Consider the following 25,149-nt stretch of genomic DNA (forward strand, 5'->3'; position numbering starts at 1 on the left):
TCTATTTCAATCATTGCTTTATTTCATATGTTTAGTGGACTGTCTGGTACATAGTAAACTTTCTTATATGTGTTGCATGAATGGATGATCATACTTGTTCATTCATCCTTCACTTTTTTTTAAGTTTTAACTTGGAAATTAGTTCCATTTTCATTTTTTTCATTCTTCAGAGTAATAAGCCTACAAAATGTCTTTATCACTGACAATTCAAGCTCACTTCTGGGTAGATGGATATAGAGAAAAAAAATAATGCTACCGCATTACCTTTTGGAACCTATGCTCAGTTGTGTTTAAAATTTTCAAAGTTCCTTTTGAACTTCAAAATATCATCCATAGGAAATATGACTCAAACAGCTGGTTGGTCTCTAACATGTCAGTGGAAAAAGAATAGTAACCCTCTCCAGCTGGCACACACAGAAAAACTTTAAAAACTCAATTAAACTGCAAAATTATGATTGAATTCATAAAAGATTTATATTGCTTTTCCAGGAAAAATACTTTGAAAGAAAAAGACCACTGAAACACCAAAACAAAACAAAATGCTTATAATCTGTTAAATTTTGGCCTTTAAAATTACTATGAAATAAATCTGTTGAGAAACCTTATTTAGAGGTGTTAAGTGCCTATTCAGTTTTCTCTCATTTGGAAAACCCAAGTGCTATAGAGACTAACACTGGAATCACAAGCCTGTGAAGAACCTTGAGACATGGGGTTCATCCTTCTGCCTTTTACTAATTTACACTTAAGCCAGTTTACATACATAAGCAATATATCCACAACAAAGAATTACTCATGGTGGGGATGGGGACAGGAGATGTGGTCAGAGTTAAGGTGGGAGTCTGGGAAAAGAAATGTAAGTTACTCCTAAGAATACTTTCATTAGAGAAAACTAGTTAGATGAATGTCATGATCTAACTTCCAGTTTCATATGATCACTCCAGAATTTATGCTTGAATCTTAAATGCATCTGTTAAATACATATGCTTGAATGGAATATGCATGTTGATTATGGCCATGTATTTTGCCTAACTGGTGAAGATGACATGCAAAACTTCAGTGGGAAAGGATGTTGGTTTGTATTAGATTATGAATACCTCTTCAGCTTCAAAAAGTATATGCCACCAAGCAGTATTTATAAACATACCCTATTATTATTAGATTGCAAGTTTTTATAAACATACCCTAATTATTACTACAAGTTCTTCAAAAACAGTATCATGATTTTATAACTCTTCATATCTTCACTACTTAGAATACACACATAAATATTTAATATTCAATGATTATTGAAAATATAGAATTTATCTGGTCCATTTAAACAGAATTTCATTACCACAAAAATGTTTAAATATTAAAAAATATATAAAAACATATTAGCACACTTGAACAGACACTTGCACACCAATGTTCATAACAGCATTAGTCACAACAATCCAAATATCCATCAACAGATAAATAAACAAAATGTGGCATATCCATAAAATAAAATATTATTCAATCTTAAAAAGAGTGAAATTCTGATACATGTTAAACCACTGGTGAACTCTAAAGATACTATACAAGGTGAAAGAAGTCAGTCACATAAGAACAAATATAACATAATGCAACTCACATGAAGAACATAGGATACTCAAATTCAGAAAGACAAAATAAAACAATGGTTATAGGAGCTGGAAGTAAAAAGAAATGCAGGGTTAATGTCTCAGGAGTACAGTAGTTCGGGAGGATGAAAAAATTCTGTAGACAGATAATGGTGATGGCTATACAACAATGCAAATGTACTTAATGCCACTGAATTACATAGTTAAAATGGTTAAATGGTAAATTTTGTTATATATACTTTATTACAATAAAAAGGTCAAAATATTATACTACTTTATGATAGATGTGCTCAAATAATACTTTATAAATATATAATCACAGAATCCTAATAGTTCTCAACATTAAAATTATTAAGAAAAAAGGAAGTCAAAAAATAAACAGCCAGTTTCATACGTATTTGGTTTCTTTAAAAAGCAAACACAACACCAAGCAAAACAAAACAAACCCTTGAAGAAACCAAGTTATTTTGATGCCATCAATACCTATAACGCATGCATTTATTCTCACTTTTCAAGCCCTTTGCCTATGATAAAATTACTTCAACTTAGCCATAATCAACATATCCATATGTCCTTAATATACACACACAAATTCATCTCCACTTTCTCAACATAAGTTTGCCTGCACTAAAATGTTTTTGCAATTCAGTTTTGATTCTATTTTCCGATTATCTTTTTTTCCTTGCAGCTAAAAACTATGCATGTGAAAATTATTCCCTACTTTCTGCAACATTTTCAGAGTGGTTAACAAACATCTAATAAGAAATATAGCATGTCAAATAAAGTAATAGCCTGGGAATTCTGGAATTCTCTATGCTAAATTATTTCCTAACTTTTGGGAAATGCGTAAGAAAAGAAGTTAAAATTATATTCATCTGAACATATACAAATCTAACTCAACTGCTTCAAGACACAAAGCCAATGATATTTTTGCCACTAATTGTTTATAAAAGTGATTCACATTCAAACAAATCTAACAAACATTTATGAAACTATATAATATCCTTAAAAATACAAAGTCCCTAGTTCAATACAATATACCACACACATCAATTTCTATTCTGTGATTATGTCAAAGAAATAATATTGATTTAACACACAGTTAAATTCAACAACACCAATTTAAATCATAAATCATTTAACTTGACCTTATTTCACCAACTAACCTTTAATATTGGTTAATTAAGTTCTTTCTCTGGTAATTAACAAACTAGAAAATATTCTGTACTGATTAATTTTCCAAGATCTTCTCACAAAACTATTATTGCATACTGAAATCTCATTAAAAATAACATCACTTAAGATAAAAAGAATAAAAACAAAGAAAGAGGTATATTCAAGTGTCTGACTTCCTTAGTACCCTATGCATATTCCTTCCAGAAGTAGCTATTTCAAGTGAAAATAAATCCTTTGATCCATAATTTCCCTACTTTCCCAATGAATCACAGTAAGCATATATTAAGTAAACTATTATAGAGTCCTCCCTAAAAAAACACAACCAGAAATTTCGTTTTCTTTTTTATGTTCTTCTTAGTATATATTCCACATGTTATGTGGATTTGGTGTCCAAAAGATCTATCCAGCAAAACTCACTATTTATTTAAGTTTTTAGCAGTTTAACATTCATGTTCAGCTTCAACAAAAACTTCTTAGACTACATTAGGAATTGAATTCCAGTAACAACTTTATAAAGTGTGTGTTAATGACCTTATGTTAAAGGAAAATGAGGTTTGGAAAGACAAAATAATTTGATCCCACAATCAGTTACTAGTGAACTCAAGAGATGGAATCCAGATTTTACTGATCCCAAAAAGGAGGAAGAGAAATGACACTTGCTACATGTCAAACCTGAGCTAGGCACTTTGATACATTTCCTCATTTAATTCTTATTGCTTTGTAAGGTAGACACTGTCTTCATTTTGAAGATGAAGAAACTCAGGTAAGAAGTGATTTGACTTGATCAAGGTTTGTACAGAAAATGAGCAGCTAAAACAGGACAGAAACGCTGGGATTATACATTAATAGATTTTTGTCCTTAAATCACTACTTATAATCCAAGGAGAGAGTTCATTTGATGTGCTGTTTTATTTTTGTTTTCAGTTTTGTTTGTTTTTCTACAGAAGAGGGAACAATTTCACCAAATCCATTTTAATAAGATTTCTAATTCCTTTAAAGAATCATATCTACAACAGTAATCTCTGTAAGGTCACTATCATGAGTCTACCAGGCAGACAAATGATAACAATGATACAGCATTTTGCATGCAACCAGATATCAAACCCATCAATATTATCCCATTAATCCAACAGGAAAACACTAAATGCCTTTGGCCATTAGAATAGCTTTGCAAAGAATCAGCCCTTTCTGGAACAAGGTGCCAATTCATGAAAACCACTTTGAGTAACAAAGAATGAGAATTAAAATTTAGAGAAAGAAGGTGAAATACTTCTCCCCATTCTACCCAGTGCCCCTACATTCCAGTAATTTAAACCTATGATCCTCCTCCCCACTAGCACAGCTCTAAAGGACAGCAAGGACAGTAAGAAAGGAATGAAACATCAACCATTCCAAATATAAAATCAAACTAAAGTCATTTTCATCTCTCCTTGAGGAAGTTCAGCAGTTTATCATGCAAAGTATCTGTTTTCTACTAGCATAGAAAACCTTCTAAAATCCAGTTAGAATATTCTCTTCCTTTACAAATTCTCACCTGTTCTTTCTCATGTGCTTCTTCTGTTCTTCCTCAAAATCACTCAAAAAAAATAACAAGGCAGTCAGATATCTGAGCTCTGTTATTCAGGTACAAAGGTCAGTAATTATTAAATACTGGCCAGGCCTTAAGGAATTCACATTTCACAGTAATTTTCCAATCTTGTGACATGGAACCAAAGAGTTGTAAGAAATATTCATAGTAGCTTATGAATGAGAAACTGCCAGATAGGCTTCAGTTATAAAAGTATATAATTCTCATACACTCATTCATTATATCAAACTAAAGCTAGAAAAATGTGTATCACAATAAAAATGATGTTATAAAATTCTTACCCTACATTTATGTAAGAGGTGGGGGGGGGACCAGGTGATAATTTATTGTATTTTTTTTAAATGATATCCTCATCTTTTTTTCTGATCTTGTTTACATCAGCAAATCCTATATGAAACAAATTAAAATCTAAAATGAACTCTGAAATTTCTTAAAATACCATCTTCATTTTTTAGAAGAATGTGTATTCCAGTGTTTTTCAATGAAATAATCTATAGCTGTCAATTATATATGGTTGATTGATGGTGCTGTTGAGTTCAAAGATATCCTCACTGATTTTGTCTGCTAGATCCACTTTTAATAGAAGAGTGTTGAGATACCCAACTATAATAGTGGATTCATCTATTTCTCTTTGCGATTCTATCAGTTTTTGCCTCACATATTTTGATGGCTTGTTAGGTGCATACACAGTAAGGATTACATCTTCCTAAAGAATTAACCCCTTTATCATTATATAACTAATGTTCCCACTTATACTTGAAGAGCTTCCTTGTTCTGAAGTCTGCTCTATCTGAAGTTAATATAGCTACTCCAGCTTTCTTTTGATTAGTGTTAGCACAGTATATCCTACCCTTCCTTTTATTTTTAATCTATCTGTATCTTCCTATTTAAAATAGCTTTCTGTAGACAACATATAGTGAGTCTTGTCTTTTGATTCACTCTGACAGTCTCTTTTAATTGGCTGTATTAAAGCTGACATTTAAAGTAACTACTGATATATCTGGATCTACTTTATCTTTCACTGTTTTCTATTTTCTATTTATTGCCCTTGTTCTTTGTTCCTATTTTTATCTTCACTCTTTTTCTTATGTGGCTTTAATTGAGGATTTTATATTATTCCATATACTCTACCTTCTTAGAATGTCAATTATAGTTCTTTTTTCACTTTCTTTAATGGTTGCCCTGGAGTTCACATATATTTTCAACTAATCCAAGTCTCAAATAATCCTATAACTCTTCATGGGAAGTGAAGTACAAATATCTTAGAATGTTCCCAATTCCTCCTTCCCAACCCTTGTAACATTGCTGTCTAATACTCGCTATGAAGACATGGTAGAGCACCTGGAGGTAAAACCATGGAACTGTGGCCCTATACCTGGGCCCCCTTGGAGTTTATACCTCAAACTTTTCCACCCTGAGCCTCTGACAATTTGTTAATTACACTTCAGGTTTTTTCCTACCCAGTACTGGTTCCCTTGGAGGTTTCTGCCCCTGAGTTCTGCGAGGGTAAGTTGTTGTTCTCTGTATTTGCCTGTCTGTCTCTCTAACTCAAGGATAGCAGCTTGCCTGGTGACCTTTACTGTATGAAAAATTTCAGAAAAGATGGCTGATTTTTCAGTTTGTTAGTTTTTTACTTATGTTTTTACTTATGTTAGTTTTTACTTATGTTAGGACAGAGTGATGACTTACACATCGACCAAAAACCACAAAAAAAATCTCCATTTTCAATTTTTACCTTCACATTTTACTGATAAAGTGATATATATAGAGCACTCCTATGCTATTATGGAGAGGGAAAGAATAGAGATTTTAATTTGTCTCAATGGCACACAAATTACCTAAAATATGATTGATCATAGGGTTCACCCTGTATTACCAAAATGCAAATTATTAAGCTATATACCCTATTAACAAAGTTATTTCACCCTTCCTTTCTGAAACTATGAAAACACATATATAACCAAATATTACAGAGACTGTTTAGAACCTGCATTGTTATTACAAACTAAAATATTTCCTAAATAAAGACCTAAATATTAAATTTCCATAGGGGCTTTTTAAAAATTTACCAGTAAAAACTGTTAATTCACTGGTATTCTTACCACTCAATTTGTAGAAAAATAAAGCCTGCTTCTTAATTCCTAAAATAGAACTTATAATACCTCCAAACAAACTGAAGTTTTCAGATTCTTTCTCTGGAGGAAAAAAAAATCAGTAAAATACTAAAATTTGTATGTGAAATTTGACATTTGGATGCCAATTCCTAACATTTGCTAGTGCTTGGAATCAACCTTTATCTAATTTACTGAGGAAATTTTAGTCCACTGTATAGTGTTGTCTGCTATTCTGATAGCAAGATATACAGCTAATTTATTTTTTCCAAATCACCCTGTAAAACAGCTCATTACTCTTTATATTATTGACTTAAATTTTATTCAACTGAGCTTTAACATACTTAATCAAAGGCATGCATTTTAAATAAGATAAACATATCTAATTCACCATAAGAAATTTAAAAGCATGTCGCATGTAAGCTCCCAAACATAGCAAGAATGTCACAATGGCCAAACCCAAGGGAACATATTAGCAGTACCTTCACTTTACATAAATGTAACTATTTTATTATTATTTTCCACATCTGTGATGTATTAGGTATAACAGACATTTCTGAGCTCTTAATATCTTGAACAGATGGTGAACCATTGCAAAATTAGGAACAAGGGTGAAATCTTAATTATTAATAATCTTGTTCTTCAGCCAGAGGAGAGCTACAAAGTTGGGCAAATAATTTTCCTACCAAGATAATTAGGAATTAGAGTGAAACACATAGGAAATGATTTGGGGATAAAGCATTGGGAAAAATGACTAAAGTAACAAGAAAAATATTAAATGAAAGCTCCTAGAGAAAAAATTAATCAACCCAAAAGGAGTCTGTCAAATGAGATTCAAGACAGATGCTTATGAAAGAAAAGAATGCTCTAAAAGTTCCATTCTTAATTTGCTAAATATAAAATGGCTGAGACCCCACACTCCTGAAATCCCAAAACAAAGTCAATATCTAAAACTGAGTTTCTAGCTCAAATAATAACCTTCAAAAATGGAGTCAATTATGTCAGTTCACAAGAGACAAAGAAATGAAAACATCAAAAGCTAAAATCAAAAATTAACACCTAGTCATGTCAGGTGGTTATATATGTAAAAATAAACTATCCAGGTGAAAATGGCTATGTAAAAGAGACAAGAGAGACTAACAGAGCACAGAATGTACTCCTGCTCCAAAAAAGTCAGATGATTTTTAGAAAGTCACTGATTACCTTCAAAGCTTCAAATAATGTAGTCTCAGTGGACAGCAGCATGCAGAAGAATGAAACTAGATCATTTTCTCACACCATGGACAAAAATAAACTCAAAATGGATAAAGGACCTGAACGTGAGACAGGAAACTATCAACACCCTAGAGGAGAAAGCAGGAAACAGCCTCCTTGACCTCCACCGCAGCAACTTCTTACTTGACACANATCTTTTGAGAAATAGTGATAACAGCATCAATAAATAATACATTGTTTTCTGGGTGTAGGGGCGCTACCTAAAGAGAAAATGATTTCCTAACTTTTAAAAAGAAAACTTTTATTTATTAACGAAGTTATTTCAGTATTAACTGTGAAAAATGGCTTACCTTCCTTCCACTAGAACACAAGCAGACAAAACCACATGATATTTCCAAAAGGAAGATATTATTGCTTGAATCTGGGTCACTAAAATTATCACTGTTCAAAATGAGACAAAAGAAAGGGGTAACATTAATTATCTACAATTACACATTTTCTTTGCTGTTAACAAGAAATATATCTCACGTAAAACCTCATAGGCCATTCAAATGAGATACATGTCCCTAGGTTTGAAATCTCTAGAGATAGCTTCTTTGAAGACTGACTAGTTTAAACCATTTAAATAATTCCTGATCATCAAATGTGAATACATTGTTTTTTAACTAAAAAAAAATATTATTTACTGTTCTCACACCACTTTAATTTTTTCCCCTAAAAAAGAACACGGAAATTCTGCTGCACAAAAAGGCCCACTGTAAAAAAAGAAAAGTGGGGAGGGGGAGATACTCAAACAGCTTCAAGGACAAAAAGCATGTTCCACACCAGATCGTATTTACAGTTCCTCATCTAAAATTCAACTAACATCCAACTGCAGCAATCAGCCAAGCTTGGCAAATTAAAATAACAGTAATTTTGACAGATTATCTTCTATAAATATTCAAATATGGGCGTTTATGTGCATGTAAGGGTCTCTATATGCCAATCAAAATGCTTTGTTTAAGATCCTAAAATTGAGCTTTCTTCACCCTTCTTTTCTATAGGAATCCCCTGAACTCTCAACTTTCATTTTAACTCTTTCACCTCAGCTGATAAAGAGGCCAATTATTTCTCTATTCATGGCCTAAATTATTATCCATAGTCTGAGTTAAAAATTTAAGGATAATATTCTTATCAAACAAAAAGTACCTAGAATTTTAGAAAAACTAAGTCTGTAAAGAAAACAGAAAAGATCCAGGAATGGGGATGAGGCAGGTGCAGAGAGAGAATCTTGAAGGATGGCAATTGAAAAAAGATTAACTTTTTATTGATGTGACCAGGTATGGCTTAGTAGAGTAAAATCCAAATGTAAAGAGCAATTAACAACTTCATAAATTTGGGTTGTATTCAAAGTTACATTAAGACAGACTACCACTTATTTGGTTCAAGGCAAGACCCTATACTTTGATGACAAGTTTACGTATATGAAAGTGCCAAAAGTGGGGAAATGCAATTAGTATGAAATTCAAACCAAATGCAATATTGGAAATCCACAGATAGCCCTATTTAATCAAGAATAATGTCTCTAATGAAGGCAAGATATCTGATGCATGCATTTGTTAATTGTCCTCCTATCCTATCTTCCATTAGTCAGTTCTCCCTAAACATATACACAATTACTGAAAAGCCTCAGATGTTCCAGGAAAACTACAAGTGATAGATATCCCTCTGCATGCAGACCAGATGATGCAATAATACAAAATTATGGACAAAAATCCAACCTATGAGAGGCCTATGCCTTTCTAGCTCCACCTGGAAAGAAATGGCTATAAATCTATTAATATAGCTCAAAATATTTCTAGAAAGTTAGTCAAGATTTCAGGAAACTTTTACTTTATGACCACTCTCCATCAATCACTCAAACCCAAGTCCAACAGTGGATCCAAGCCATACCAGTGGTTTTCAAAGCAGGAAAGGGAGAAGTCTGGTTGAGGAAGCAGTAGCTTCAGCCTCCCCTAGGAGCTTGTTAGAAATACAGCATCTGGGGCCTTTATCCAGGCACATACTGAATCCATATCTGCATCTTAACAATTCCCAATTAGGGGAGCATGGGTGGTTCAGTCGGTTAAGCATCTGACTTCAGCTCAGGTCATCATCTCACGGTTCATGGGTTCGAAACTTGCATCAAGCTCCATGCTGACAGCTGAGAGCCTGCTTCATATTCTGTGCCTCTCCCTCATTCTCTGCCCCTCCCCTGCTCATACTCTGTGTCTCTCTGTCTCTCAAAAATAAACAATAACAACAAAAAAAATACAATCCCCAAATAGTTCAAATACATATTAAAATGTGAGAAGCTTTGCAGGAAGACTGGGTTCTTACTGCAGGCCACTGTTTGACCCATAAGCAGCCAACTTTTAACTTCTGGTTTATAGCATCATTATTCCTCCCACAATTTTTGTATTTTAAAATACAAAACCCCTGTAGAGCCAAAGAAATTAGTATCTGATTAAATCTCAGGTCCCCAGAAAGGCTATGACACTGTTATCTTAAAACAGGTGGTCCCATCTCATAACCCTGAATCACATTAACTAGACAAGTTAATTTAACAATTCCTTTCATTCCAAATCCTAGACTCTAAGAGCATGTGAGGTCCCAAGAGCTAAGGAAGACATCAAGAGACCAGAGCCCATGCCATCATGTAACCAGGAGAGGAGAAAGCTATATGTGGTTGTTATTTAGCTGTTGTTCTCAGCTCCAAATCCACCCTATAATACTCAGCATATTGATGCTGAAAAAAGAACTCTGGAAACACTTTCTCTTTTGCTAGCCAGCTTCCTCATGCTGCCACTAAGAGGAAGAGAAGAAACTTGCTTTTTCCAGTCAGCACTGCCCTAGAACAGACCTTCTACTTAAGCTGTAGTAGTTGGTGACCACCACCAGTTTTTCCAGCAGCAGCCAGGCAGTACCCCCTCCAGATGTTTGAGCCCCAACTCTACTCCCAAGCCCTTCTTTGTTCTCCCAGCCTTATCTCTACTTTCTGTAATGACTGTCTCTCTATTACTCCAGTGTCCCCCTTTTGCTTTTTCAACCCTCCAACTCCTGTATAACCCAGCCCCTATGTTAAATTTCCTTGACAGAAACATCTAGTGTGTATTATTTCCCTGTCCCCATTCTAACTGATGCATCATGGCTACATGGAATAAAATCTAGCATGACCTTTACCTTTATGATTTTTTTGGAAAATCAATTTTCCAAAAAACATGTTAGTCCATGAGAAGGTATCTACTGCCCTCTCCCAAAACAGGTGCAAGATGGGAAATGGATACAGTAAGTATGGTTGAGGAAAATAAAGTTGAGGAAACACAACTTAGGAAAGTAATACAGTGAACAAATATCATGACCAAAAGAAAACATATTTTAGTCCCGAAAAATATTTTTTAAAAGGCCAATTGATGTGATAAACATACAATACTGCACATGAGACTATCTCATGGAAGAAATATGTTGAGTAATAATCACTCTGTTATCTACATTGGGGAAATAACTGAAAGCCCATGTTAGGTGATACATTCTCCTCAACGCCTCCTTAATCTGCTCATACAACTGCTCCTACTATCACCGTCGTCACCACCCTCAGGAAAGTAGAGAAGGCTATGATTATTTTTCATAAAGGAACAGGGAACAGGCATGATATCATGCATGATTTTTCTCCTCTTCTGTACCCCACTGTTCCTAACTTCTCAAAAGGTCCACTGTCTGCTTCTGTCGTAACAGAAGTAAAAGTTCCAGGCCCAGTAAGACCCAAAAGTTACTTTTGAAAATACTGAAGAAAGCTTTTAAAAGAAGTCAGACAGAGGCTCTCAGTTACAGGCCTACTAGTAAGCTGTAGTAATTCTTGTGAATTCTTAATAGCTTGATAGAATAGCCAAAGTTCCCAAAGGTAAATAATGTTATTGTACCAGCAAACAGATTGAATTCAGAATATGTAAAATTATATCCAATGAATATTTAAAGCAAAGCAACAATTTCTAAGATGTCTTAATTTCATTCAGGCCAAGCATACTCCTAAAAAAAAAAGTATATGGTACCTTTTTCATTAATAATAACAAAGTTCTGGTGACCTAGTTGCTGAGAATGAACAAAACCACAGATATTAAAAATAGAGGTACTTATCCCATAAGAGTTTTTTACTGTGGATGCTGGAGAGCCCGAATGACTTGGGGACTAAAAATACCAAAGCTAAGACTCACTAAAATGCAGTTTTCTAAACACCTAAGTTTAAAACTATGACTTGAAGCAACTCATTGGTTCTTTTGGATAAGGTTTTACCTGAAGAATCTAAGAAAGCTGAGGTCCATGTGAAGCACTGCCGGGGTACAACTTAATTTCCCAAAGAATGGAGGAAGATTCCCAGGAAGCCAACATTGACAAAACCCAAAAGAAGCATGTTCTTAGGAGGCAGAGTAGCTGTCAAAAAACACAGAAGCTGAACATTCCTGATATGAGTTTCATTAACCAATATGACTAACAAAATTACCCATACCAAAACTCCTTGAAAATTTCCATCAGGTTTTAATTATCCGTATTAGTTATGTAAATAATTTGTAGTTATTTTTTCCTTCTAGTTAGAACCAGAAAAGCACTCTCTTCATTTCTCCACCTATCTTCATAAAGTATGTGTTCTCAGTCTGTCTTCCTTTTCTACCCTATTCCAAAAGACTACATTTGAATAATAAAGTAAAATATGATATATTCATAAAAAATAAAATATACATTATATTTACTAAATTTGACTTGAATGAATAATCACTACTCCTCCTACTCTCATAACATATAAAAATCATATTTATTACATATTATCTGTAAAAATTTTAATGGAAAATATTTACCACCTCCATCACCAATAAAATAGAAAACTTACTGTATCAAAGAACAATGTTTAAAAATCACTAGAATAATATCTTTTTAATCATCAGGAAAAATAAAAAGATGATTCTCAACTTCACTGTGGATCAGAATTACATATTAAGGTCATAAAATTGCAGACTCTGGGGCCCAGGACCAGAGATTCTGAGTCATAAAAAGTCTAAGTTTCTGAGGACGAACCCAAAACTGTACAATTTTTTAATGTTTATTTATTTTTGAGAAAGAGCACAAGCAGGGGAGGGGCAGGGAAAGGGAGACAGAGAATCCGAAGCAGGCTCTGTGCTGTTGGTGCAAAGCCCAACACAGGGCTCAAACCCACGAACCATGAGATCATGACCTAAGCCTAAGTCAGATGCTCAACCGAGTCACCCAGGTGCCATCTCAAAACTGTGCATTTTAACAAGCTTAACATGCTTAACATCCAAAGTGATCATGATGCAGATTATCCTTGAACCACTCTTTGATGTCTATTCACCTTCAAACCACTGTTAACTTCCAAGCAAGTCCTTTAGGTCTGATTGCACAGCCCACTCCTCTCTCTCATCTTAGCAGCTTCAATTTCTGATTAAACTACATGCTTGGAACTAACACAGAGAAATAATAATAGCAACCAGTCGTTAGACATATACTACTATGTGCCATGAACTTCACACAATCTATTACAGACACAAGAATTAAATGATATATTGCATGTAAAGTCTACAACACAGTTTCTAGCTAAAATAGATGCTCATTACTAGCTGCTAGTAGACAACTAATGTTCACACAAAACTCTGCATATGGATGTTTAGAGCAGCTTTATTCATAACTGCCAAAACTTGAAAACAACCAAAATATCCTTCGGTAGGTAAATCAGTAAGTAAACTTTGATACATACAGACAATGAAATCCTATTCAGCACTAAAAAGGAATGAGGTATCAAGCCATGAAAAGACATGGAAAATACTTAAAGTGAAAGAAGCCCATCTAAGAAGGCTACACACTGTATGATTCCACTATATGACATACTAGAAAAGGCAAAATTATGGAAACAGTTGAAAAGAAAAGAAAAGAGCAAAAGTTGTCCACAGTTGGAAGGTAGGGAGAGAGCAGAGAAGATGAATAGGTAAAAGGATTTTTAGGGCTGTGAAAATACTCTGTATGCTATTATACTGATGGAAACATGTTACACATTTGTCTAAACCCTTAGAATGTATAACACCAAGAGTGAAGCCTAAGGTAAACTACAGACTTTAGGTGATTATGATATGTCAGTGTAGGTTCATCAGTTACAACAAATGTATCACTCTGGTGGGGAATGCTGATAATGGAAAAGGCTATGCATATGCAGGGGCAAGGGATATTAAAAGAAATTTCTGTAACTTCCTCTAGATTTTGCTGTGAACATATAACTGCTCTAAAAAGTCTTTACTTAAGGGGCACCTGGATGGCTCCGTCAGTGAAGCATCCAAATTCAGCTCAGGTCATGATCCCACAGTTCATGGGTTCGAGACCCACGTCTGGCTCTGTCCTGACAGCTCAGAGCCTGGAGCCTGCTTCAGATTCTACGCCTCTCTCTCTCTCTGCCCCTCCCCTGCTTGTGCTCTCTCTCTCTCTCTCTCTCTCTCTCAAAAATAAATAAATGTTTTTAAAAAAACTTTGTCTTTATTTAAAAAAAAGAAGAAGAAAAAAGTAAAGCTGCTATTATCCTTGACAATAGATTATTTTGTGGGGGTCATCTTAATGACCCTAAAACGTTGTAGCATCGCTGTTACTTATTTCCAAGTTAGTTGTAGTTGAGGAAACTAACTAAGGTTAATAATTTGCCTGGGCAAGTAATTTGCCCAGAGATAGTAAAGGAGCACAGAAAAGGATTCAAGGTGATACTTGTGACTTCAAAACCTGAAATCTTTACTTTAACCTAGGCTAAGTTCCCAAAAACAGCAGGGCAACAACAGTAGTTACAAAACCATTCCAGAGTCATAACGACTCTTTAAAATAATTTTCCTAAATCATCCCCAGGTCAACCATGACCTAGGCATGTTTCACAAATGTTTCTGTATGACTAATAACTGAAAAACCAGCATAATACCTATGATGGGTGGCTAAGGACAGGTAATTATAATAACCAAAATTAAGTACGGGTTAAAGAATGACCTACTTTGCATTAAGGAATGTTCTAATAAATATCATACTTAACATTTAAAGAGTATTTAATGTTTTCACATCACTTTAAAATTATAAATTAGCAATAACTTCATGATGAGGATCAATATGACTCTTAACACATTCCAGCAGACAATATGAACACATAGGTAAATGAAATCTAGTCTAAGTCATTAAGCTGTTTAACTTAAACGCATTACAAACCCAGTATCGTGACTGTGATCCCACATCTACGGACTGTGATCCTTAGTTAAGAGTATAAGCTACAAGGGGGTCAATTCAAAACAAACAGAAAACTTCTACATTTCATTCATATAAAATATGAACATAATAAATATAAAATTCAAAGTTCTCTAACTTGATGCTTTTGACTCAAATTTTGTAAAATCTGATTGTTTTCCTAATGATTAAGTTTTGTGTAAGAATCGGTTTTTTTTGTTGTTGTTTTTTTTTAATTCTGGACCTCTTCCCAAAACATCTATTTTCCCCTCATCTCAGTTCTTCCCAAGTGGCTATCATTTTCTTCCTCCTAAGCATAGGTCTAGCTTGCCTGTTTCAACCAGCAATCCCTCAAATGGTAAGCACTAGTTTAAAGCTCCCTCACCTCCTCTTGAACCACATTTATAACAAATAAGACATAATTAGTCATGAAAAAAAGATATAAACACTGATATATCAGCATACCACCAAAACAACAAATTCAGAAAATGGAAATTATTAATGATAAAAGTACATTCTATTCTGTTAAAATTGTACAAAGCAACAAAGCAGAACTTACCTTTTAACCTGATAACTTGCAACAAGTTAATATTAAGGCTTATGGCTATTATTTAGTTTTATAAACCTTACAATTTTATAGATAACTTTCTAGAAAGATTTTTAATTTAATGTGTTAAAAATAAGCTCTTAGCTAAATATAAAATATGATACATAATACAGAATAATATGCAAATATAACTCAGCCAGGAAGAACACATATCTCCCATTTGGTCACCCTTTTGTTCCATTTGCTCACTCTTTACTTTAAAAAAAAAAAAGCTTATTTATTTTGAGAGAAAGAGAGAGAGGGAGAACACATATGAGAGCGAGCATGAGTGGGAGAGGAGAAGAGAAAGAAGGGGAAAGAGAGAATCCCAAGCAGACTCCAGGCTCCACGCTGAACCCGATACGGGGCAACATTTCACGACTGTGAGATCATGACCTGAGCCAAAATCAAGAGTCAGATGCTTAACCTACTGAGCCACCCCTTCAGGCGCCCCTTCTCACCCTCTCTTAAGGAAAGAATAACTATCCCATTCAAACCAAAGAGGCTCAGATTTACTGAAATGCTATAACTCAAGGAGCCCCAGTACTGAAAGAGAAAGTCAATATGGTAACACTTCTTTTCTGCTGGTGATCTGCTGATTAACACGACAGTAGGTATCTCCCATTACCTAAATTTTTACAAAGAACGCATATTATACTTCTACAATTATGAAAGATTTACTGTCTTTTTTTTTTTTATGTGATCAGTTTAATTAGGTAGTAATTTATTTTTGGAGGAAAAGGTAGATTTAGAAATTCCCCCGAGAGTTGTACCCTAAAATATATTCAATACCACAAAAAGCAAATCATTAAAGTTGTGAAGGGTTCCAGACTGAGAAACAAAGTCCCTGACTAACAAACACCATCCATTAGAGTAAGAACTGTGTGCATCTCCTCTATAGCTCTGTCTACAGAAAAAGCACTACGCTTTATATAAAACCAGAGCCCAGAACTTATGAAGTAGCAGAAATTCTCTATAGAGTCCCCTGGAAGTCCCTCTAACTATTCAACATATACAGAGCCTCAAACAGCAAGAAGCCTAAATATTTGGTAAATCCTTCCACATCCCTTCTTACTAAATACAAAAAATATATTCCCCTCCTTGATCAGGAGGGGATATGTGTCGATTCTCTGGACACAACTGAATAATGAGTGATGGCTTTTTGGCCCCAGATCGGCCTCCTCTCTATGTGTGCTGTACACAGAGGGAGAATAAACTATTTATAATTCAATCAGAACTGTTTTATAACATAACAAGAACAATCAATCTTTTAATCATACATAAATGCACTGTTCAGTAAGGTAGTCAGTAGCCAAATGTGGTTGTTCAGCATGTAAATGTGGCTACTTTGAAATAAGAAAATCTGTAAGTGTAAAATACACACTGATTTCAGACTTGGCAGGAATAAAAGAATGTAAAATATTTCAGTGATATTTTTATGTCAATTAGTAGTTGAGATAATATTTTTAATACTAGGTTAATATTAATAGGTTAAATAAACTGTATTATTAAAACTTATTTCATTTGCTTTTATGTTATTTAATGTGGCTACCAGAAAATTTAAAATTACATGAATAATTCACATTATATTTCCAATAATTCCATCCAATGGAATCACTAGTCTATAAACTAGTGATCAATCATAAGCTCTTATGAAACTATTTCTATCAACCTTTCATGACTATCTAGCATCATAAAACCTAGTTATTATAATAACCTAACCAAAATTCTCTTTCTCGCTGATTTGCAAAAAGATTATATTCATATTCAGGTTCCTTCCTTTCTGATGCCTTCATTCAATCTTAAAATGTTGAATTTCACCTCCTCTACCCCATCTCTCCCAACCAAGTTAATGGCCTTAAAATATTCATCTCTCATCTCTAACAAGTAGCATACTTAGAGAAGGGGAAGCTAAGAATTTTTCCCCAAAGGGCCTCCAGGTTATCTCTAATAGGCATTATGTGGTAGCATTAGGGTTTGGTATTTAAAATCAAATGCTGCTAGCATGGACCATGCCTCTCATTGTGCAAAGCACTATAGCTCAACTCCCTTGTCTGTGATGAGGATAATTATTATCATCATTTAACACTAAATTTTCATTTAACTAATATTTAATATTAAAATATCAATATCATAAATTGTTGCAATATGAGAACAATATATAGAACAGCACCTGGAACTTCAATGTTAATAAGTATTAGCCATTATCACTATTTTCTTTTTTGACCTGCTTCCTGAACTTATCATTCTCTTCTATTTCTGGCTACCCATCAACAGGTTCTCTCCTCATTCAAGCCTGTTGGCATATCTAATAAAATGTAAAAAGTACAGAACAGCAGATGGAGCAGAAAGTTATTTTGTCTGGCAAAAACAAAGAATTCCAAACACAACAGTCCATATAAGAAAGTATACTTCATCACATAATAGAAAGATTCCTCACTACGAGAAACAGTCAAAATAATTCTAGCACCCTGTAAAAGATATCTTCAATGGGGTTGGAATAAATGTTGCTCCCAAGTCTCACTTTAATCTTCTACGTCCCTGTCAAGGTATCCAACCCAGATGTTAAAGCCTAGAACCTATTCCACTGACAATACTTATCAAATCTTAAACTATATATTCTTTGTGGCACTTTGACTCAACTATTGATTCATGTCTGAACACTTAAAAAATCAACAAGCTCCCACCTGCAATTATTAAAGAGCTCAAGTTTAGACTTTCATCACATTGCAACACAAGTTTAAAATCTGTCCATTCTTACCTAAAGGCTCAAAAAGCATGAGATACATAAGAAAAGGTGAAAATGCTCACTTTGTCACTTGTAGCATACCAAGTCTCATGGACTTTGAGCAGATTCAGGTGGGTAACTCTTTAACGTAAGCCTAAATCTGGGTCAGCCTCTTCATATTCTGTCATACATTGTAGACATCTGCATTACACATTTTATTTCTTTCTACTCCAAATTACACTCGACATATCTTACAGGCAAGGACTATATCTTCCTGAATTCAAAAGTCTACAACTCTGGTTCTGATATACTGGATACTCAACTATTTGTCATGCTGGATTGAGTCTAAAGTTATAAAAAACAGTATTATTTGCCTTTGTGTAGTCTTCAGTTCTTAAAACATTATCATGTGATTTCATCTGATTGTCTCAACAACCTTACAGTCACATCCAAGACCTACTCACCTTTTTCATGAAGTACCTTAAACTGAAGCTCAGAAGACGATGTAACTAATTCAAAATTATTCACTTTTGTATGTCTCAAAAGGAAAACTTTTAGTGCCAGGCCATACTGGTCGTTGGTGACGAAGCCAGAACTGCACTGAACTGTATCACACTACACCCCACTAGAGCTTTTTTCAGAAAGAACCAGTAGAGGAAGGAAGACGACAAAAGAACAGTGACAACAGCACGTTTTGGTAAGGAGACAAATGGATAGCCAGTCCTTAAATAAAATTACTTCTCACATTTCATTTTTCCTCTCTTATTAAAGTCTCAAAGCTTTATTTTCCTTCCTAAAAGTTTCTATTAAGTTTCTGCCTTTATCTTCATACAATTAATCATATCTTCATCATCAAAATTATACTCAAACTCAAATAAGCTAGTCTATGGTTTTTTTTTAATTTTTTTCTTAATGTTTCATTTATTTTTGAGAGAGAGATAGAGACAGCATGAGCACGGGACAGTCAGAGAGAGAAGGAGACACAGAATCTGAAGACAGGCTCCAGGCTCTGAGCTACCTGTCAGCACAGAGCCCTATGCGGGGCTCGAACCCACGAACCGTCAGATCATGACCTGAGCTGAAGTAGGACACTTAATCAACTGAACCACCCAGGCACCCCTCAGCTAGTCTATTTTAAAAGTTATAGAATCTGGGGACTCTTGGGTGGCTCAGTCAGTTAAGCGTCCAACTCTTGGTTTTGGATAAGATCATGATCTTACAAGTTGGTGAGTTTGAGCTCCAGTCGGTCTCCTCACTGACAGTGGAAACCTGCTTGGGATTGTCTCTCTGCCCCTTCCCTACCTGCAAGTGCATACATACACATACACACACACACTCACTTTCTCTCTCTCTCAAAATAAGTAAACTAGGAAAAAAAAGGCTATGTTATTTTGTAAATATAGTTTGTTTATTCTGTCTTAATGAATGAATTTAATTATTCATTTGAATTCACCAGTATTCTCTGAAATGGCTTTTGTTCAATTTTCTCCCTCTAAAAATACCCTACTATATAAGTCCACATCCTGCTGATACTCCCACTTAAAGTCATATGAGGAAAGACCCGGCAGTTTCTCTCTAAAAGTACCTACAATGAGCAATCAATCAACCTTAGCTGACATCCAAGATTACCAACAGTAAAGTTAACTTGCTACCTTGTGTCACCCACTCCTGAGTTCATATTTAGAATATCCTATAAATCTGTTTAATCAATGACTTAATGTAGTTCAACTTCTTTGACTCTGTTTCCTCATGTGTAGTAAGAAAACTGGTCTAGATCTATGGAATTTCTTTAAGATCTAAAGAGTTCCCATGGGAATCTACTCCCAAAACCAAAAGCACACTGTATGCACTGTATGTTGGCCAATTTGACAATAAATTATATGAAAAAACAATAAAGTAAAATGCAGATTAAAAATAAATAAAAATAAATTTTAAAAATTTTAATTAAAAATAAAAAAATAAACAGTTCCTAAGTCTAGAGATTTAAATCCAAGTTTATTTACCCTCTAAAAGTTGATTTCTTAAGTTAATGCACATATTTGTACCTTTTCTACCCACTGTACTTAAAGGTAAGAACCATACATTTTTGAACATGGTGGTATATACATATAGGTATGTTTCATTTACTTTTCTACCTGAAAGTGTTAAATTGTTAGCTTTGGCAGAAGACTCTTTAAATTTCCTTATATGTGATTCAAAAACAAATGACTACAATCTTAAACCAAATTCTGAAAACTTGGTTAGAATCCAGTTACGTAGCCCATGATCAACATTCAGCATAACTAACATCTGCAAAAGAGATGGCAATTAATTGAGACAGTGAGACTGGCCCCAAACTTACTGTTAGCCATGGTTTTCATAACCCTCTTTCCAATCCTTGACTGCAAACTGAAAACCAGGCATTAGAATGACATCTATATCCCTAAATTTTAAACCTACAGGAAGAGAGAGTGAGGGGATGACTAACAAGGATGTGTATTTAACTTCTGGTTTATAATAGACCCTGCTCCAAAAATTAAGAGATTTACCAAATTGTTTTTAGACAAGGTTAAAGTTAATTTCTTATTAGAGTAAAATTTGAAGAATATTTTCAAAAATTTTTAAGTAAAATTTGAAAAAAAAAAACACATAGATTTAAGGCCTTGCAGATATTTCCAGTCAACTTGTAATAATATCAATGTTAGGTCAAATTTAGAATGAAAAACTATTGTGCTCACTTTGGCAGCACATATACTAGAATTAAAAACTACTATCTCGCTAAATAGTTTTAGCAGATGCCTGAACCTTGATAAAAATCACTAAAGTATGTTTAGAATATGTGTATATCTCTAAAATTAAATACAGAAACAAGCTGATAAAAAATATTTAACTGTACGTAGAGCAATAGAACTAAAAAGGTTCCAAAAATCTTAATGAAGAGTCACATATAATCATCACATCTGCATGCAGTTAAACATATGGCACTCCAGTTTCGGGAATCCTGAGCTCACCAAAACTTTTAGAACTAAATTTGGGTTACTTGGGGTAAGGGAAAGAGATGCGAAAGGGGAGTGAGGAGTCTTTAAAAACCCCTATTTTGACTAAACTCACAGCTGTAATTACAGCTGTTCTGAAGCTTTCTTCGAACTGCCTAATTACATTTTTTTTTTAAATAATAACAACCAAAAGTAGGCTTAACGAACTGAAGAATGATAGGAGGACTTCATAATTAGGAAGCTATTTTTTACATAAAATTAATTAATTTCCTATTGTTTTTGCTCTGCAATTAATAGATTAAAAACTGTTATATAAGTGCAAAAAGCTTTCTCAGCTTCCTTGGGTTGTACAATTCTCAATTTTTTTTAACATTAAAAAGTACATTAGAAAGTACACTGCACTTCTTCCCTTTGGTAATTTTGCAGAAACTTTCATTTTACATTTCTTCTCTTTCACCGTGCCATTTATTTTACATTTATTTACTATGAGACAAGTCTATGACACAAGTTAGAATTATGTATGATATCAATAAAAAACCCAAAGAAGTCTTTTGCTATCATTCCAAACATACCATAGTCTCCCCCCTACTCTTCCAAAGGGTATAAATTTCAAGACCTCCAGTGGACTGAAACTGCAGATAGCACCAAGCCCTATATATACTATGTTTGTTCCTAACTATGATAATGCTTAATTTAAAATTAGAAACAGTAAAAAATTAATAACAGCTGAAAATAAAACATTATAATAGGCTATAATAAAAATAACATGAATATGGTCTCTCTGAAAATACATCTTATCATTTTTTCTTGTAATGATGTGAGATGATACAACACCTACATGATAAGATAAAGTGAGGTGAACAACATAGGCACTGTGACATAGCATTAGGCTACTGCTGACTTTCTGACATCAGGAGGAAGATCATCTTCTTACAGACTGGTTGGCCATAGGTAACTGAAACAATGAAAAGGCAAATTGTGGATAAGGGGGAACTGCTGGAACTACTGTAGTCTCTAAATGTATATTTACTAAAAAGAGTTACATCATGCAGCAAATGAAGTTATACACCTCTTAAAACTCACGTATGTGTTATATTTTAGATATGACTAGCATCCCAGTGAATTCACCAGACTATTATTAATTCACCAGATTATTCATTCAAAGGGATAACATTTGAAAATCACAAATCTGATTCTAGTCAAAGATGGTGACAAGATCTCAAATTCACCTCCTCCCACAGATATATTCAATCTACAGCTAAACATGAAACAAGTCCCACTGAAAAAAATCCAGAGAACAAATAAGAGAAAATATACATCAAATAGGTAGGAAAAGCTGAAAAACACTCTCCCTATAAACCCCACACCCCAGAGACCAGCATACAACTGGGAGGGAATTCACAACTACCAGCTTCTCCCTGTGGAATAAAGGGTTTCAACCCAACATCTAGTGCCCCAACTTTTAAGACTTCTAACTCAGGGAAGAGCCCCCCAAAACATCGAGCTCTGAAAGCCTATGGGGCTTGTGTCCCCAAGACCCAGAAAACTATAGCAAACAAAGAAACAGTTCTTGGTGGGCTTCAGGGACTCACTGTAGCTATGCCCCCAAGACTCAGCAGAGAAGCAAAAGACAAAAATGGCCATCTACCAGTCTTTTCCTGAAACAGGCCTATTTGCCTATCTTAAAAGATGTGGCCTTAGGGTCAAGCTTCTCATTTAACACACAACTAGGGACCAATTATAATCCTCTCCAGAAACCAAGTAGGCAGTGGGCACCATTTTTGTGTTCTCTCTCTGCCCAGCTCCCAGTCACTGATATCTTCCTTGAAAGGAATTTGTGTATACATCTGGTGCTTGGGGTTTGCAACTGCTGCCCAAAAGACACACCTTATGATAGCCTAAATCTGGTGGCAGTGAGGCTTGCATTAGCAGACTCAACAGGACTGTAGCAAACAAATAAATAGTTCTTAAGTAGCTATTTCCCCATGGCTCAACATACAGGAAGACAGAAACACCTATATCCCAATCATTCCCAAAAAGAGGCCTATTTACATACTTCAAAAGCTACTGCCAGGGGATGAGGCTTCTAATTTAGCATACATCTACAGATGGATGTCAGTCCTGCATGAAAACTGGGAAGCCAGCAGACATCAAATCTGCATTCCCTTAGTAGATCACTACAAATCACAGCTTCCTGGAAGGAGTGTGTACACATATCTAACACCCTAAGTATTGTAGCTGCCACCCAGGGGATACACTACTTGATTGCTTGGTTCTGATAGCAACCAGGGATTGCATTCACAGGTTCTATAACACAGTAGCAAACAAAGAAACAGTTCTTAAATTTCTTAATTAGCTAACCCCAGGGCTCAGAACAAAGGGAAGAGAGAGAAACACCTAGATCCCAGTCTTTCCCTGAAAGACACATCTGCCTCCATGCTTGAAAAGCTGCTACCTGAGGGTCCAGCTTTCAATCAGCCCATATATTGGTGACTGATCCTCCACCTGGGAACACTGAAATACTCTCAACTGCTGGGAGCCATGAAGAAAGCAGCTTGGACAATCACAAAGGTCTGAAAGACAACCAAGAGCTAGGGCCAGGCTGAATTTTAAGATTCACCATCTACATGAAACCATTCCATCAAGGCTGGGACATGTGACTATTTTATCTAATGCATAGAAGCCAACACAGAGAATTTTTAAAAATGAAGAAACAGAGAAATATGTTACAAAAATAAATAAATAAAACATCTGAAACAGATCACAATAAAAGGGAAAGAAGAGATTTACCTGATAAAAAGTACAAAATAATGATCACAAAATGCTCACTACATGAAAATTTCAACAGAGTTAAAAAATTTAAGTACCAAACAGAAATCACAGAGCTAAAGAATTAAATAAGTGAACTCAAAACTTCAACAGAAGGATTTAACATCAGATTAGATCAAATGGAAGAAAGAATTGGCAAACTTGAAGACAGGACAGTGAAAGTCATCCAATCAGAGACATAAAGAGAAAAAAGAATGAAAAAGCGTGAATGAAGCTTAAGGAAATTATGGGACACCAGCAAGTACATCAGTATATGTATTATGGGGTCCCAGAACCAAATAAATAATGGCTGAAAACTTTTCCTAACACAGGAAAAGAAACAGAACTCCAGATATAGGAAGGCCACAGAATTTCAAACAAGTTAAATCCAAATCAAGATACACTATAATTAAATTCTCAAAAGTTAAAGACAAGGACAGAATCTTAAAGGCAGCAAAAGAAAAACTCATGTATGTAAAAGGGAATCTCCATTTTCAGCAAAATCTGAAAAGTTTTTGCATATAAGAACTTCAATGAAAGTTCGGAAAGAAAAAACTATCAACCTAAAATATTCTACCCAGAAAAGTTGTCCTATGGAGTTGAAAAAGAGATAAAAAGTTTTCTAGAAAAGTAAAAGCTTAAGGAGTTCATCAATACTAGACCAGCTTTCTAATAAATGTTAAGATGACTTCTTCAGGCTGCAAACAAAAGGATGTTTATTAGTAACAAGAAAAGAAATTAAAGAACAAACCCTTTAAGGTAAATGCTGTTCAGAGTTAAAATCGGATTAATATAATTTGTGATGAAGGTAGATAAATCACTTGTAAATCTAGTATGAAGGCTAAAAGACAGAAACAGTAAAAAAATAATACAATAATTTGTTAATGGATACACAAAGTAAAAAGATGTCAATTATAACATCAAAAACATAAATTGCATGGGGGTATAGTAAAAGCAGAGAGCTTTAGTATGCATTTGACAATAAGTTGATATCAAAATAGACTATAATGAATATAAAATGTTTTATATAAGCCTCATGGTAACCACAAAGCAAAAACCTGTAACAGATAACACAAAAAATAAAGAAAAAGA

The 25,149-nt window shown here is 34.4% G+C and overlaps 1 protein-coding gene across 16 annotated transcripts in view; it reads right to left on the reverse strand.

Moving 5' to 3' along the window:
- Positions 1–25,149, reverse strand: part of FUT8 (fucosyltransferase 8) — a 309,441-nt gene that overhangs the window by 173,570 nt on the left and 110,722 nt on the right. For 11 of the 16 annotated variants that reach the window (XM_077767165.1, XM_077767167.1, XM_077767159.1 and 8 more), the window contains one exon: positions 8,042–8,132. The exons of the other annotated variants lie outside the window; for them this stretch is intronic. The gene's annotated coding sequence lies outside the window, so the exon portion shown is untranslated. The remainder of the gene's footprint in view (positions 1–8,041; positions 8,133–25,149) is intronic. 16 annotated transcript variants of the gene reach the window in all.

This window comes from Crocuta crocuta, unplaced genomic scaffold (genome assembly GCF_008692635.1).
Source record: "Crocuta crocuta isolate KB4526 unplaced genomic scaffold, BGI_CrCroc_1.0 scaffold55, whole genome shotgun sequence".
In the NCBI taxonomy this organism is placed as follows: Eukaryota; Metazoa; Chordata; class Mammalia; order Carnivora; family Hyaenidae; genus Crocuta; species Crocuta crocuta.